This window comes from Pteronotus mesoamericanus, unplaced genomic scaffold (genome assembly GCF_021234165.1).
Source record: "Pteronotus mesoamericanus isolate MK-2021 breed Mesoamerican mustached bat unplaced genomic scaffold, CSHL_Meso_final contig_227, whole genome shotgun sequence".
NCBI classification, from domain to species: Eukaryota; Metazoa; Chordata; class Mammalia; order Chiroptera; family Mormoopidae; genus Pteronotus; species Pteronotus mesoamericanus.
In genome coordinates, this window is record NW_026555094.1 from 138,967 (window position 1) to 151,583 (window position 12,617).

The following is a 12,617-nucleotide window of genomic DNA, read 5'->3' on the forward strand; positions in this document are numbered from 1 at the left end:
CTCACACATCCCAATGGGTGAGAAGTGTGGTGGAGGCTCGAGAGGGTGGGCTGGGTGCCCACGGGCACTAGCACCAGAGGGACATTGAAACGGCCAGTTAGCTCCCCCAGAGAAGAACAGGGTCTGAATCATAAACAGGGACCCCTAAACTACAGCAGCTAAAACCAAGAAAATACAGACAAAACGCAACCCTGAAAAGCTCAGGGGCGCTCTCTGCCAGAGAGAGGTGGCTGGGAATGCAAAGAGACATTTAAAAGGCCAACGCAAAAATTGCAGTGGCAGCCACCCTCCTTGATCTCTTGGCAGAGGCAGCAGCAGGGTGGGCTGGTGCCTGGGAAAAGACTGGTGAGGAAAACTTTGTGAAGAGAACTGACACTGCGGCCAGTGAGGCCTGGGTGATAACGCACCTCCTATCTGCAGCTACCATGTCGCTCAGGCATAAGGAAATCACTTAACCTGCCTTTTGTGCACTTCGCACACAGCTTGTACGCGAGTGAGCTATGGGGCTGGGTGCAGACTGGCTGGGAGAGCCTTGAGGAGAGACTGGAGACGGAGGCGTTGGGGAAAGAATGGGAGGAGGAACCGGGGAGTCCTGACTCCATGCCCATCACATAGTCTCCGTTGCGGGCTGGAAAGGTGTGCCCCCAAAGAGGAAGAAGCAGGGAGCGCATGAACCAGACTGCCTGCGATTGAAACGCAGTCCGCACAGGGGGTGGATACTTGGCTGAAGGGATCACGGAACTGCTTGGAGACCCCTGAGGAGAGACTGGAAACGGAGGTGTTGGGGAAAGAATGGGAAGAGGAACCGGGGAGCCCCGGCTCATTTTCCTAGCCATAGTCTCCATTGTGCGGGAAGAAGTGACACCCCCAAAGAGCCAAAAGCCAAAAAGCACACAGAGACACCCCAAAACCACCCAGTGCAGGCGCTCATATTTGCACCAAGTGGCCAGCGAGGGTTGGTGAGCGTGTGTGAGACCCACGCGGGCTGGCGAGGGCTCATACCGGCTGGCAAGGCCTCCCACAGATTGGCACCGATATGGCCTGAGAGGGAGTGCACAGAGTGGCAAGGGGAGGCGTAAATTGACCCACCCGGCCAGCGATTGCGGAGCAGCTCATAGAATTAGTAGATCCGTGGCGGAAAGGGTCACAGAGCTGCCCAGAGTGCCTGGAGGAGAGACCAGAAACAGGATTAACCGGGGAGTCCTGGAGCCGACTTCCTCCCATTTCCGTAGTCTCCATTTGGCAAGAGCAAGCAACGCACCCAAAGAACCAAAAGCGGGGAAAACACACAATAGAAGACCCTAAACTGACCAGTGCCGGGGAGCCCGCCGGCCAGGAGTCCAGATGAGTACGCGAGGTCGCAAATAAGCCCCCTCGTCTGGGGCAAGCACGCGCGAGCTCCTGCAGGCGGGGGATCCTGCCATGCCGGGGGACACACTCAAGGAGCCTGCATGAGAGTGTAGAGTGATCCCCAAAAATAGTCCATCTCTGACCGAAGATGTCACAGAGATGGCCCAAGCAGGAGTCAGACACAGACAGTAGACTCCTGGAAGGCTCAAACAACCCAACGTCCTATAGGGTCAACAACTAACATCATCAGAGGCAGGCCCAGAATGAAAAGTAAATTGAAAAATAAATAAATAAATAAATAAATAAATAACACCCACCTACTACAATAGAATTTAATCCACAAACTCAGGAATTCGAGACAGCCCAATTGAAGCAGAAGCAAAAATAACTAAATAAATAAGTAAATTACTAAACAGACTCTCACAAAAATGGGAAGAAAAACAAGTTCCCCCCAAACGAGTGGAAAAGGGGACTCCCCACAGACAGAGCTAAATGAAATAGAGGCAAAGGAACTATCAGATATTGTATTCAAAACAATGGTTCTAAGGAAGCTCAATGAGCTCAGCCAGCTCAAAGATAACTATGAGAAACTGCAGAGAAACTATCAGGATCTTACAGCAAACTATATCAGCCTGGAAAAGGACATAGAAACTATCAAGAAGACACAAGAGGATATGAAGAATACCATTTCTGAATTGAAGAATACAGTAGAAGGAATACAAAGCAGGCTGGAAGAAGCTGAGGATCGAATCAGTGAAATGGAGGATAAGGTAGAAAGAAGCTCCCAGAAAGAACAAGAAATGGAAAAACGGCTCAAAAACAATGAAGAGGCATTTAGGGAAATGCAGGGCAACCTGAAACGCAATATATCCGTATAATAGGGATACCAGAAGGAGAAGAAGAGGAGCAAGGGATAGAGAAACTCCTCGAAAGAGTAATGATGGAAAATTTTCCTAATTTGAGGAGAGAAAGGCTCTCATGGATCCAGGAGGCACAGAGGACCCCACTCAAGAGGGACTCAAGGAAGTCCACTCCAAGATATATCATCATTAAAATGGCAACTATCAAAGACAACGAGAGAATCCTCAAGGCAGCAAGGGAGAAGAAGAAAGTAACATAAAATGGGGCCAGGATATGCCTACGAGCTGAGTTCTCAACAGAAACACTACAGTCCAGAAGGGAATGGCAACAAATATTCCAAGCCATGAAAAGCAAGGGCCTACAGCCAAGGCTGTTCTACCCAGCAAGGCTCTCCATTAAAACAGAAGGGGAAATACGGAGTTTCCAGACAAGAGAAGGCTAAAAGAATACATCTCTACCAAGCCAGCACTCCAAGATATGCTAAGGGGACTGGTTTAAGCAGATGAAGGAAACGAATGAGAGAGAGAGTAACACAGGTACAAAGAGAAAAGATGAGTAAGTTTCTATCAGTAATATCTCTCAATGTGAATGGACTAAATGCCCCAATCAAAAGACACAGGGTAGTGGAATGGATAAGAAAACATGACCCACACATATGCTGCCTACAAGAGACCCACCTCAGAGCAAGACCCTACACAGATTGAAAGTAAAGGGATGGAAAAAAATATTCCAAGCAAATGGGCAAGACAAAAAGGCTGGGGTTGCCATACTTGTATCAGACAAAGTAGATTTGGAGACAAAGGCCATAAAAAGAGACCCAGAGGGGTACTTTATAATACCTAAAGGAAGAATCTATCAAGAAGACATTAACATTGTAAACTTATATGCTCCCAATATAGGAGCCCCCAAGTTTATGAGGAAATTGTTGGATGACTTCAAAAAAGACATATAGAGCAATACACTGATAGTAGGGGATTTCAACACCCCAATGTCAAAAATGGACAGATCTTTCAAACAAAACATCCGTAAACATATTGTGGCGCTGAATGACACACTGAATCAAAGAGACTTAACTGACATATATAGAACCTTACATCCCAAAGAATCAAAACACACATTCTTTTCAAATATTCATGGCAGTTTTTCAAAGACAGACCACATGGTAGGACACAAAGCAAACCTCAGCAAATTGAGGAAAATTGAAATAATACCAAACTTTTTCTCAGGCCACAAGGGCTTGAAACTGGAAATCAACCTCAAAGACAAACTTCAAAAACTTGCAAACTCATGGAGACTGAACAGTACACTATAAAACAATGAATGGGTCAATAATGAGATAAGAGCAGAAATCAAAAAATTTCTGGAAACAAATGAATATGAACAGACAACAGTCCAAAACCTATGGGACACAGCAAAGGCAGTCCTGAGAGGGAAGCTCATAGCAATACAGGCTTACCTAAAAAAGATAGAAACATTTCAAATAAAAGACCTAACACTACAACGTCAAGAACTGTAGAAACAACAAGAAATAAATCCCAGAGGAGGACGAAGGAAGAAAATAGTCAAGATTAGAGCAGAACTGAATGACATAGAGATGAAAAGAACAAGTTAAAGGATCAACCAATCCAGAATCGGGTTCTTTGAAATGATAAATAAAATTGACAAGCCTTTAAGCAGACTCATCAAAAAAAAAAATAGAGAGGACCCAAATTAATAATATCAGAAACGAAAGAGGAGAAATAACAACTAATACCACAGAAATAGAAAGGATTGTCAGAAACTACTATGAACAATGATATGCCACGTATTTGAAAATCTTGATGAAATAGACAAATTTCTAGAAAAGTATAATCTTCCAACACTGAAGGAGGAAGAAACAGAAAGCGTGAACAGACCGATAACAGCTGGGGAAGTTGAAGCAGTCATTAAGATAATCAAGGCACACAAATGCCCAGGACCGAACGGTTACACAGGAGAATTTTAAAAATCATTTAAGGAAGAGCTAGCCCCTGTCCTTCTCAGACTACTCCAAAAAATCCAAGAGGAGGGAAGACTCCCAGACTCTTTCTATGAGGCCAGCATCACCCTGTTCCCAAAACAAGATAAAGACCCTACAAAGAAAGAAAACTACAGGCCAATTTCACTGATGAACATAGATGCTAAAATCCTCAACAAAATATTGGCAAACTGCATCCAGCAATACATTAAAAAGATTATCCACCACGATCAAGTGGGATTCATCCAAGGCATGCAAGGATGGTTCAATATATGCAAGTCAATAAACATGATACATTACATGAATAAAAGAAAAGACAAAAACGACATGATCATCTCGATGGACGCAGAAAAAGCATTCAATAAGGCACAGCACCCATTTATGATCAAAACATTCAGTAAAATGGGAATAAATGGGGCATTCCTCAATGTAATAAAAGCCATATATGAAGAACCTACAGCCAACATCACACTCAACTGGCAAAAACTGAAAGCTTTCCCACTAAGATCGGGAACACGACAAGGATATCCACTTTCACCGCTTCTTTTCAACATCGTATTGGAAGTCCTAGCTACAGCGGTCAGACAAGAGAAAGAGATTAATGTCATCCAAATAGGAAAGGAGGAAGTCAAGCTATCATTGTTTGCAGATGACATGACAGTGTACATAGAGAACCTTGTAGACTCTACAAAAAAACTCCTCAACCTAATAAGTGAATTTGGCAAAACAGCAGGATACACAGTCAACATTCAGAAATCAAAGGCATTTTTGTACACCAGCAATGCAATAGAAGAAGAAGAAATCAGAAAAAAAATAACATTCGATATAGCAAGAAGAAAAATAAAGTACCTAGGCATAAATTTAACCAAAGAGGTAAAAGACCCTTAGGCAGAAAACTACACAACACTGAATAAAGAAATTAAGGAAGACACAAATCAATGGAATCATACACCGTGCTCATGGATTGGAAGAATTAATATCATCAAAATGTTCATACTACCCAAAGCAATTTATATATTCAACGCAATCCCTATTAAGATACCAATGACGTATTTCACAGAAATAGAACAGACATTTCAAATATTATATGGAACCATAAATGACCCCGAATAACCACAGCAATTTTAAGAGAGAAACACAAAGTAGGAGTGATTACAATACCGGACATCCAAATATACTATAAAGCCACTATACACAAAACAATCTGGTTCTGGCACAAAAAGAGATCTATAGACATGTGGAACAGAATAGAAAGCCCAGAAATAGGCCCAGGTCTATATGTGTATCTAATATTTGACAAAGGGGGCAGCATCGTAAAATGGAGCAATAATAGCCTCTTCAACAAATGGTGCTGGGAGAGCTGGATGGCTATATATAAAAAATTGAAATTGGATCATCAACTGACACCATACACAAAAATAAACTCAAGATGGATAAAATACTTAAATCTAAGTTGCAACACCATAAAAGTCCTAGAGGAGAACATGGGCAGGAAACTCTCAGATATCCCATGCAGCAATTTTTTCACTGATATGTTTCCTAAAGCAAGGGACATAAAGGAAAGAATAAGCAAGTGGGACCTCATCAAAATAAGAAGCTTCTTCATGGCTAAAAAAAATCAGCAAAATTAAAAGAGAGCCAACCATATGGGAAAATATATTTGCTAATGATACATCAGATAGAGGTCTGATCTCCAAGATAAATAAAGAACTCACTCTACTCCACTCCGAGAAGACAAACGATTCAATCAAAAAATGGGCAGAGGACCTGGGCAGACGCTTTTCCAAGGAGGAGATAGAGAGGGCCTAGAGACATTTGAAAGGATGCTCAGCATCCCTAGCCATTAGGGAAATGCAGATCAAAACCACAATGCGGTACCACCTCACACTGGTCAGAATGGCCATCGTAAACAGATCAACAAATAACAGGTGCTGGCGAGGGTGTGGAGAAAAGGGAACACTAGTACCCTTTTGGTGGGAATGCAGAGTGGTGCAGCCACTGTGGAAAGCAGTGTGGAATTTCCTTAAAAAGCTGAAAATGGAACTTCCTTTTCATCCAGTGATTCCCCTGCTGGGACTATACACTAGGAATCCCAAAACGCCAATTCCAAAGAACCTGTGCTCCCCAATGTTCATAGCAGCACAATTTGTAATAGCCAAGTGTTGGAAAAACCCTAAATGCCCATCAGTAGATGATTGGATCAAAACATTATGGTACATTTACACAATGGAATACTACGCAGAGGAAAGAAAAATAGAACTACTAAACATCGCAACAGCATGGATGTAACTGGAGAGCATTATGCTAAGCGAAATAAGCCAGGGGGCAAAAGACAAATACCATATGATCTCACCTATAAGTGGAACCTAACCAACAATACAAAGATGGAAGGAAAATAAGACCACCAACACTGAAAGGAAACGAAACCAACAGAGACAGGAGGGAAGGAGGGAGGGGGGTCCAAGGGAAAGGAAAGGAAGGGGAAAGTCAAGGAACATATACTAAGGACCCATGGACAAAACCAAAGGGGAAGAGTTGAGGGAGGGAGGGAGGGAGGGCAAGGGAAAGTGGTGGGGGGTAGGCAGAGACAAATGTATTTGAAAAAAAATAATTAATTAATTAAAAAAATAAATAAATGGAAGCATATACAGTGTTGATGGTTTGGAAGAATTAACATGATCAAAAAGTAAATACTACCCAAAGCTATTTAGAGATTCAACACAATCCTTATTAAAATACCAATGACAGCGAGAATCAAGATGGCGGAGGAATGAGTGGAAGTCACACTGACCTCCTTCCAGGACCAACTGGGAATTACAACTAAACTGTGGAGAAATCACCTGGAACAAACAACTGAACAATCGTGAGAGAGGAGTCTTGTAACTTCAGGGACAGAAGAATCGGCTTTAGCTCAATCTGTTAAGGAGTGCAGTACAGACTTGAGAAGTCAGGCAGGGCTCCCACAGGCGGCAGTACCACAAGGATATTGAAATAGCCAGTTGGATCCCCCTGAGAAGAGGAGGGTCTAAACCAAAAGCAGAGATCTGTAGCCCACAGCACCAGAGACCAAAAAGTACACAGAAAACAGCGAGATGCGAAAAGCGCAGGGTTGCTCTCTGCCAGAGGCAGGAGGTTGGAGACGCAAAGGACCGTTCATAGGGCCAACACATGAATTTTTATTTGCAGCCACTTACCCTAGTCTCTGGCAAAGGTGATGGCAGAGTGGACAAGAGACACCTGAGGAGCAACTGGGGAAGGAGACTTTGGGGAGAGAACTGAGAGAGTAGCTGGCAGGATCTCAGCGCTGACTCACCCCCTATGCGGCATCAGCCATCTTGCTCAGGAAGATACCACTCTCCCTGAGCTGCAGCAGCATCAGAAGACCCAATAGCCCTGCCCCCAGGTGGGATTCCATCTGGCCCTGTGCTGACTAATTTGCCTGCTGAGTGCAGAGTGGCAGCCTCAGACAGTAGATTCCTGGCAAAAGGGGATGCAGAGATGTGTGGCGAAACTTGAGGAGAGACTGGGGACAGAGCCTTTGGGGAGAGAATGGATAGAGGAACTGGAAGGATCCCAGTGAGGACTCGTCCCCCATATGGCTGCAGTGTGAGAGGACCCAATAACTCCACACCCAGGAGGGACTCCACCCCGCCTTGAGTTGTCTAAGGTGGCCTGCTGAGTGCAGAGTGACTAGATTAACAGCTGAAGGAGACAGCCACAAACAGTAGAATCCTGGAAGCCTCACATAGACTGCCTAAGGTCAAAAAGGGACGACATCTGACATAATCAAAGGCAGATCCAGAAAGTAAAAACAGCGGTCTCCAACCATAGAAGATCACACCACAAAGTCAGGAAATCCAGACAGATCAACTTAAGAATCAGAAGCAAAAGAGAAGAGTCTCACAAATAATGGGAAGACAAAGAAATATGCCCCACTCAAAGGGAAAGGAGGAATCTCCAGAAAGAGAACTAAATGAAATAGAGGCAAGTAAACTATTAGATTATAAGTTCAAAACAACAGTTTTAAGGAAGCTCAACGGGCTCAGTGAACTCAGAGAAAATGACCAAAAACTACAAGGAAAATTTGAGAAACTTACTGCAAATTATTTCAGCCTGAAAAGGGACAAAGAAAATATCAATGAGACAAGAGGAAATAAAGAATACAATTTCTTAATTGAAGAACACAGTAGAAGGAATCAAAAGCTGGTTAGATGAAGCTAAGGACTGAATCTGTGAGCTGGAGGACAAGGTAGAAAAAAGCTCCCAGAAAGAGCAAGAAAATGAAAAAAGACTCAAGAAGAATGAATAGGTGATTAGGGAAATGCAGGACAACCTGAAACGTAGTAATATCCACTTGATGGGGATACCTGGAGGTGAAGAGGATGAGAAGGGACAGAGAAGTTGTTTGAAAAAGTAATGATGGAAAACTTCCATAACTGGAGAGGAGAAAAAGTCACACAAGTCCAGGAAGCACAAAGGGACCCATTCAATAGGAACTCAATGAGGCCCACTCCAAGACACATCATCATTAAAGTGGCAAATATCAAAGGCAAACAGAGAATCCTAAAGGAAGCAAGGGAGAAAGAGGTAGTAACATATAAGGGATCCCAAATACGGTTAGCAGCTGACTTCACAACAGAAACACTGCAAGTCAGAAGGGAATGGCAAGATATATTCCAAGTAATGAAAATCAAAGGTCTGCAACCAAGACTGCTCTACCCAGCAAGGCTCTCAATTAAAATGGAAGGTGAAATAATGAGTTTCCCAGACAAAAGAAGGCTAGAAGAATACACCTCCACCAGACCAGCACTGCAAAATATGTTAAAGGTACTGCTTTAAGATGAAGAGAAAAGTTTCTATTAATACCCAGTTCCTGTCAGAGTTGACATTATTTGATATTACCAATATTTTTAATACTTAGTAATATGATTGTGGTAATGATGTTATTTTAATTGTTCCTGTATATTTATTGAAATTAAACCTGTTTTTGTATATTTCTTTCCTATTGTTCGTATTTTAAATAAAGCTTTAAATGTCTTTTTGGTATTCTTTATCCATTTATTGATTAAAGGTTTGTAGAACTTTTTTCCCTAAAAAAAAACCCAAAAAACAAACAAAAGACCTATTTGCCATGTTTTAGATGTTTTGCAAATACTTTCTTATTCTATTCCTTGTCCTTTAAACTTTTTTGTATGTATATTACTATATAGTCTTAAATGTTTTATATAGTCATTATCAATGTTTACTTTTTAGCTTCTGGATTTGAATATTTTACTTCAGGTCATGAAAAATATTAGTTCTATATTGTTTAAAACTCCTTAGCTTCTACATATTGATTTTTAACTCACCTGAATATTTCTTGTATAATGTGTGAAATAGGGCACTACAATTGTTTTATTTTAAGTGATAGTGGTCCTTGCACCTTATTTGTTGAATAAGCCTTATTTCACCCATTGATTTGAAATACCAACTTAATCATATATTACATTGTTAGACAGATATATACATTTGTCTGTAGAATGCTCATTATATTTCACTGATCTACTTGATTACTTCTGTGCTGATGTCATGTTGGTTTAATTGCTAAGACTTTATAATGGTTTTACATTTTTTAATATTTTATAATTATCTTTGACATTTAAAAAAGTAAATCAAATCAAACTGCATTTAAGAAATTAAAAAAGAGAGAAAGAAAGGAAGAAATAAAGAAACAAATGAAGGAAGGAAGGAAGGAAGGATGAAAGAGAGAGAGAGATGGAATTCCTATCTTTTGCGACAACATGGATGGAACTGGCGAATATTAAGCTAAGTGAAATAAGCCAGTTGATGAAAGACAAATACTATATGATCTCACCTATAAGTAGACTCTATTCAACAAAATAAACTAATGAACAAAATAAACCACAGGCACGGAATCATGGAGCAGACTGAAAACGACCAGAGGGGATGGGGAAAGGGGACAATGGTGGAAAGAAGGGACTAGACAAAGAACATGTATGAATGACCCATGGACATGGAAAACAAGAGTGGTAATTGACTGTGGGAGCAGGAGCTGAGGGTGGGATGGGTGGAGGGGGGTAAAGCGGTAAAAACTGAGACAACTGTGAGAGAATAAACATGATTTATAAATTTAAAAATAATAAAAATAAAAATGTAAAAAATAATGAAATATGAAATTAAAATAAAATACCAATGACATATTTCTTAGATATAGAACAATTATTTCAGAAACTTATACGGAAACATAAACAACCCCAAAACGCTGCAGGAATTTTCAGAAAGAACAAAGCAGGAGGGATCACGATACCTAACATCAAAGTGTAATACAAGGCCACTGTAATCAAAGGCGTCTGGTACTGGTAAGGGAATAGATACATCGATCAATGGCACAGAATAGAGTGCCTGGAAATAAACCCATATCTCTATGGTCAATTAATATTAGTCAAAGGGGGTGGAAGCATAAAATGGAATAAAGAGCCTCTTCAACAAATGGTGTTGGAAGAGCTGGGCAGCTACATGCAAAAAGTTGTAATTCGACCACCAACTTACACCAGACACAAAAATAAATTCAAATAATAAATAATAATATTATTTATTATTATTATATACTTTATACTTTAAAGGGTGTACATTACTAGTGAAAGGGAATCATCTATAATAGTCATCTACAGAATGTTTTTATAAATTTCTATCTCAAGCAACTGTCTCGTTCTCAATATTCTGCTGACCTTTATTTCTTTTTTTCCATTATATTTTCATTATTTGTACCTGTGTTTTAAAAATTTAAATCTTTCATTTCTTTGTACACTTACGTTCCTTTTTTACTTGATCCAGGAAAGCACTAATAGGTCTTGAGTGTTATCATTGTGTTTTAGAAGACTAAATTTGTCAAGATGAAACCCAATATCAAGAATTAGAAGCAAGTAACTTATGCAGAAGGAATGTAAAACAACAACAACAACAACAACAACAACAACAACATTGTGTGGTTTGGCTTGAGCATGATTAGTGCAGGGTGTATTAACTAGATTCTCTGGTTTTCAAATATTTGAGTTGTAACGAATGTTTCCAAGTGCTATTTCAATTTTTAGTAGCAAATAAATGTGTACATAGGGCATCAAAATAAAATAAAAATGGTCAAAAAATTTTAAATCTATATCTCTTCCAGTTTTTTTTTTTACCTGTGTAAAAGCCATCATGTTTTAATTAGGGGCTAATACAGTGAGCTTATGTTAGAAAAATTAATATTCTAAATAAACTGGTAGGGAATTTCACAATGGAGTCAATGAAAATTTTTCTCTACGTACAATATAATCATTAACAGACTAGTAAGTCTTATTTGGAATGATAAGGCAAAAATAGTAAAACCACACTTTTCCTTTAAAAAGTTACACGTTATCTTCTGTAGGGATAGTTATTATATATGAAACAACAAGGAAGATATAATCACTCTGTTGCACACCAAGGAATTTAGGAAATCTGGTCTTAGAATAATCTAGTCATCTTCTTCCTCTCCATCGTCTTCAGCATCTCGTTTCCACTTTTTCCCTCAGAGACCTTCTTCTTTTTTTCTTCTTTATTCTCTCCCACCCCCTCTTACCCCCTCCTCCTCCTTCTTCTTCCCCTTCTTTAACATAGTCATCATCATCTTCATCATTCTGAATTTCCTCTCTCATTAAGTATGAGAGGCCCACTTCCTCTTCTCCCCCTCGCAATTCTGAGCCTGCTTCATCATCCTCATCCTCCTCTTATTCCTCCTCTTCTTCCTCATATCCTTCAGTTGGACCAGCTTCAATTTCCTCTTCATCATCTTCATCTCCATCCTCATCATCCGCTGCTCCTGAGCCTGGTGCTTTGTTGTCCACCTGATCAAATCCATCTAAGTGTGCAATTTACTGCAGCAGTTCAAAAACCCTCTCTTTATAATCTTCCAGGGTGCTGATCTCACGGTTAAACAAGTCAAGATTTTTCAAATTTTTAAGACTTTGTAGAGTTTCTAGTGCACTGACATCTTTGATTTTGTTTCCACTCAGGTTGAGGTGGGTAAGATTAGGACATTTCTCTGCCAGGTCTTCCAAGCCTCCAGAAATTCTATTGTTACGAAGTTCAAACTTTCGAAGTTAATTTAAGTTGGGAAGCCTGGCCAGCGAACTTAGTTCTACATTAACCATACTCAGAAACTAGTTTTTTAAAAATATCATTTAGGCCCTCAGTTTCCCCAATGACACAATGGAAATTATCAAGGACTAACTGTGTCACCCGTGGTTTGAGAGCCGGCCGGTGACCCAGATTCCACCTGCCGTGGTCGATGGGCGCTGCTGCTTCCCCTGGGGAGTGGGAGCCACCGGCAGGGGGTGGTCGCCAACTGCGCAAGCGACCCCAGCCCGGGCCGGTGCTATGGACTCAGACG

At 40.8% G+C, this 12,617-nt stretch overlaps 1 pseudogene; it reads right to left on the reverse strand.

The window, feature by feature from the left end:
- Nucleotides 1–11,702: 11,702 nt before the first annotated feature.
- LOC129069594 (acidic leucine-rich nuclear phosphoprotein 32 family member E-like) lies at nucleotides 11,703–12,393 on the reverse strand (annotated as a pseudogene).
- Nucleotides 12,394–12,617: the final 224 nt, after the last annotated feature.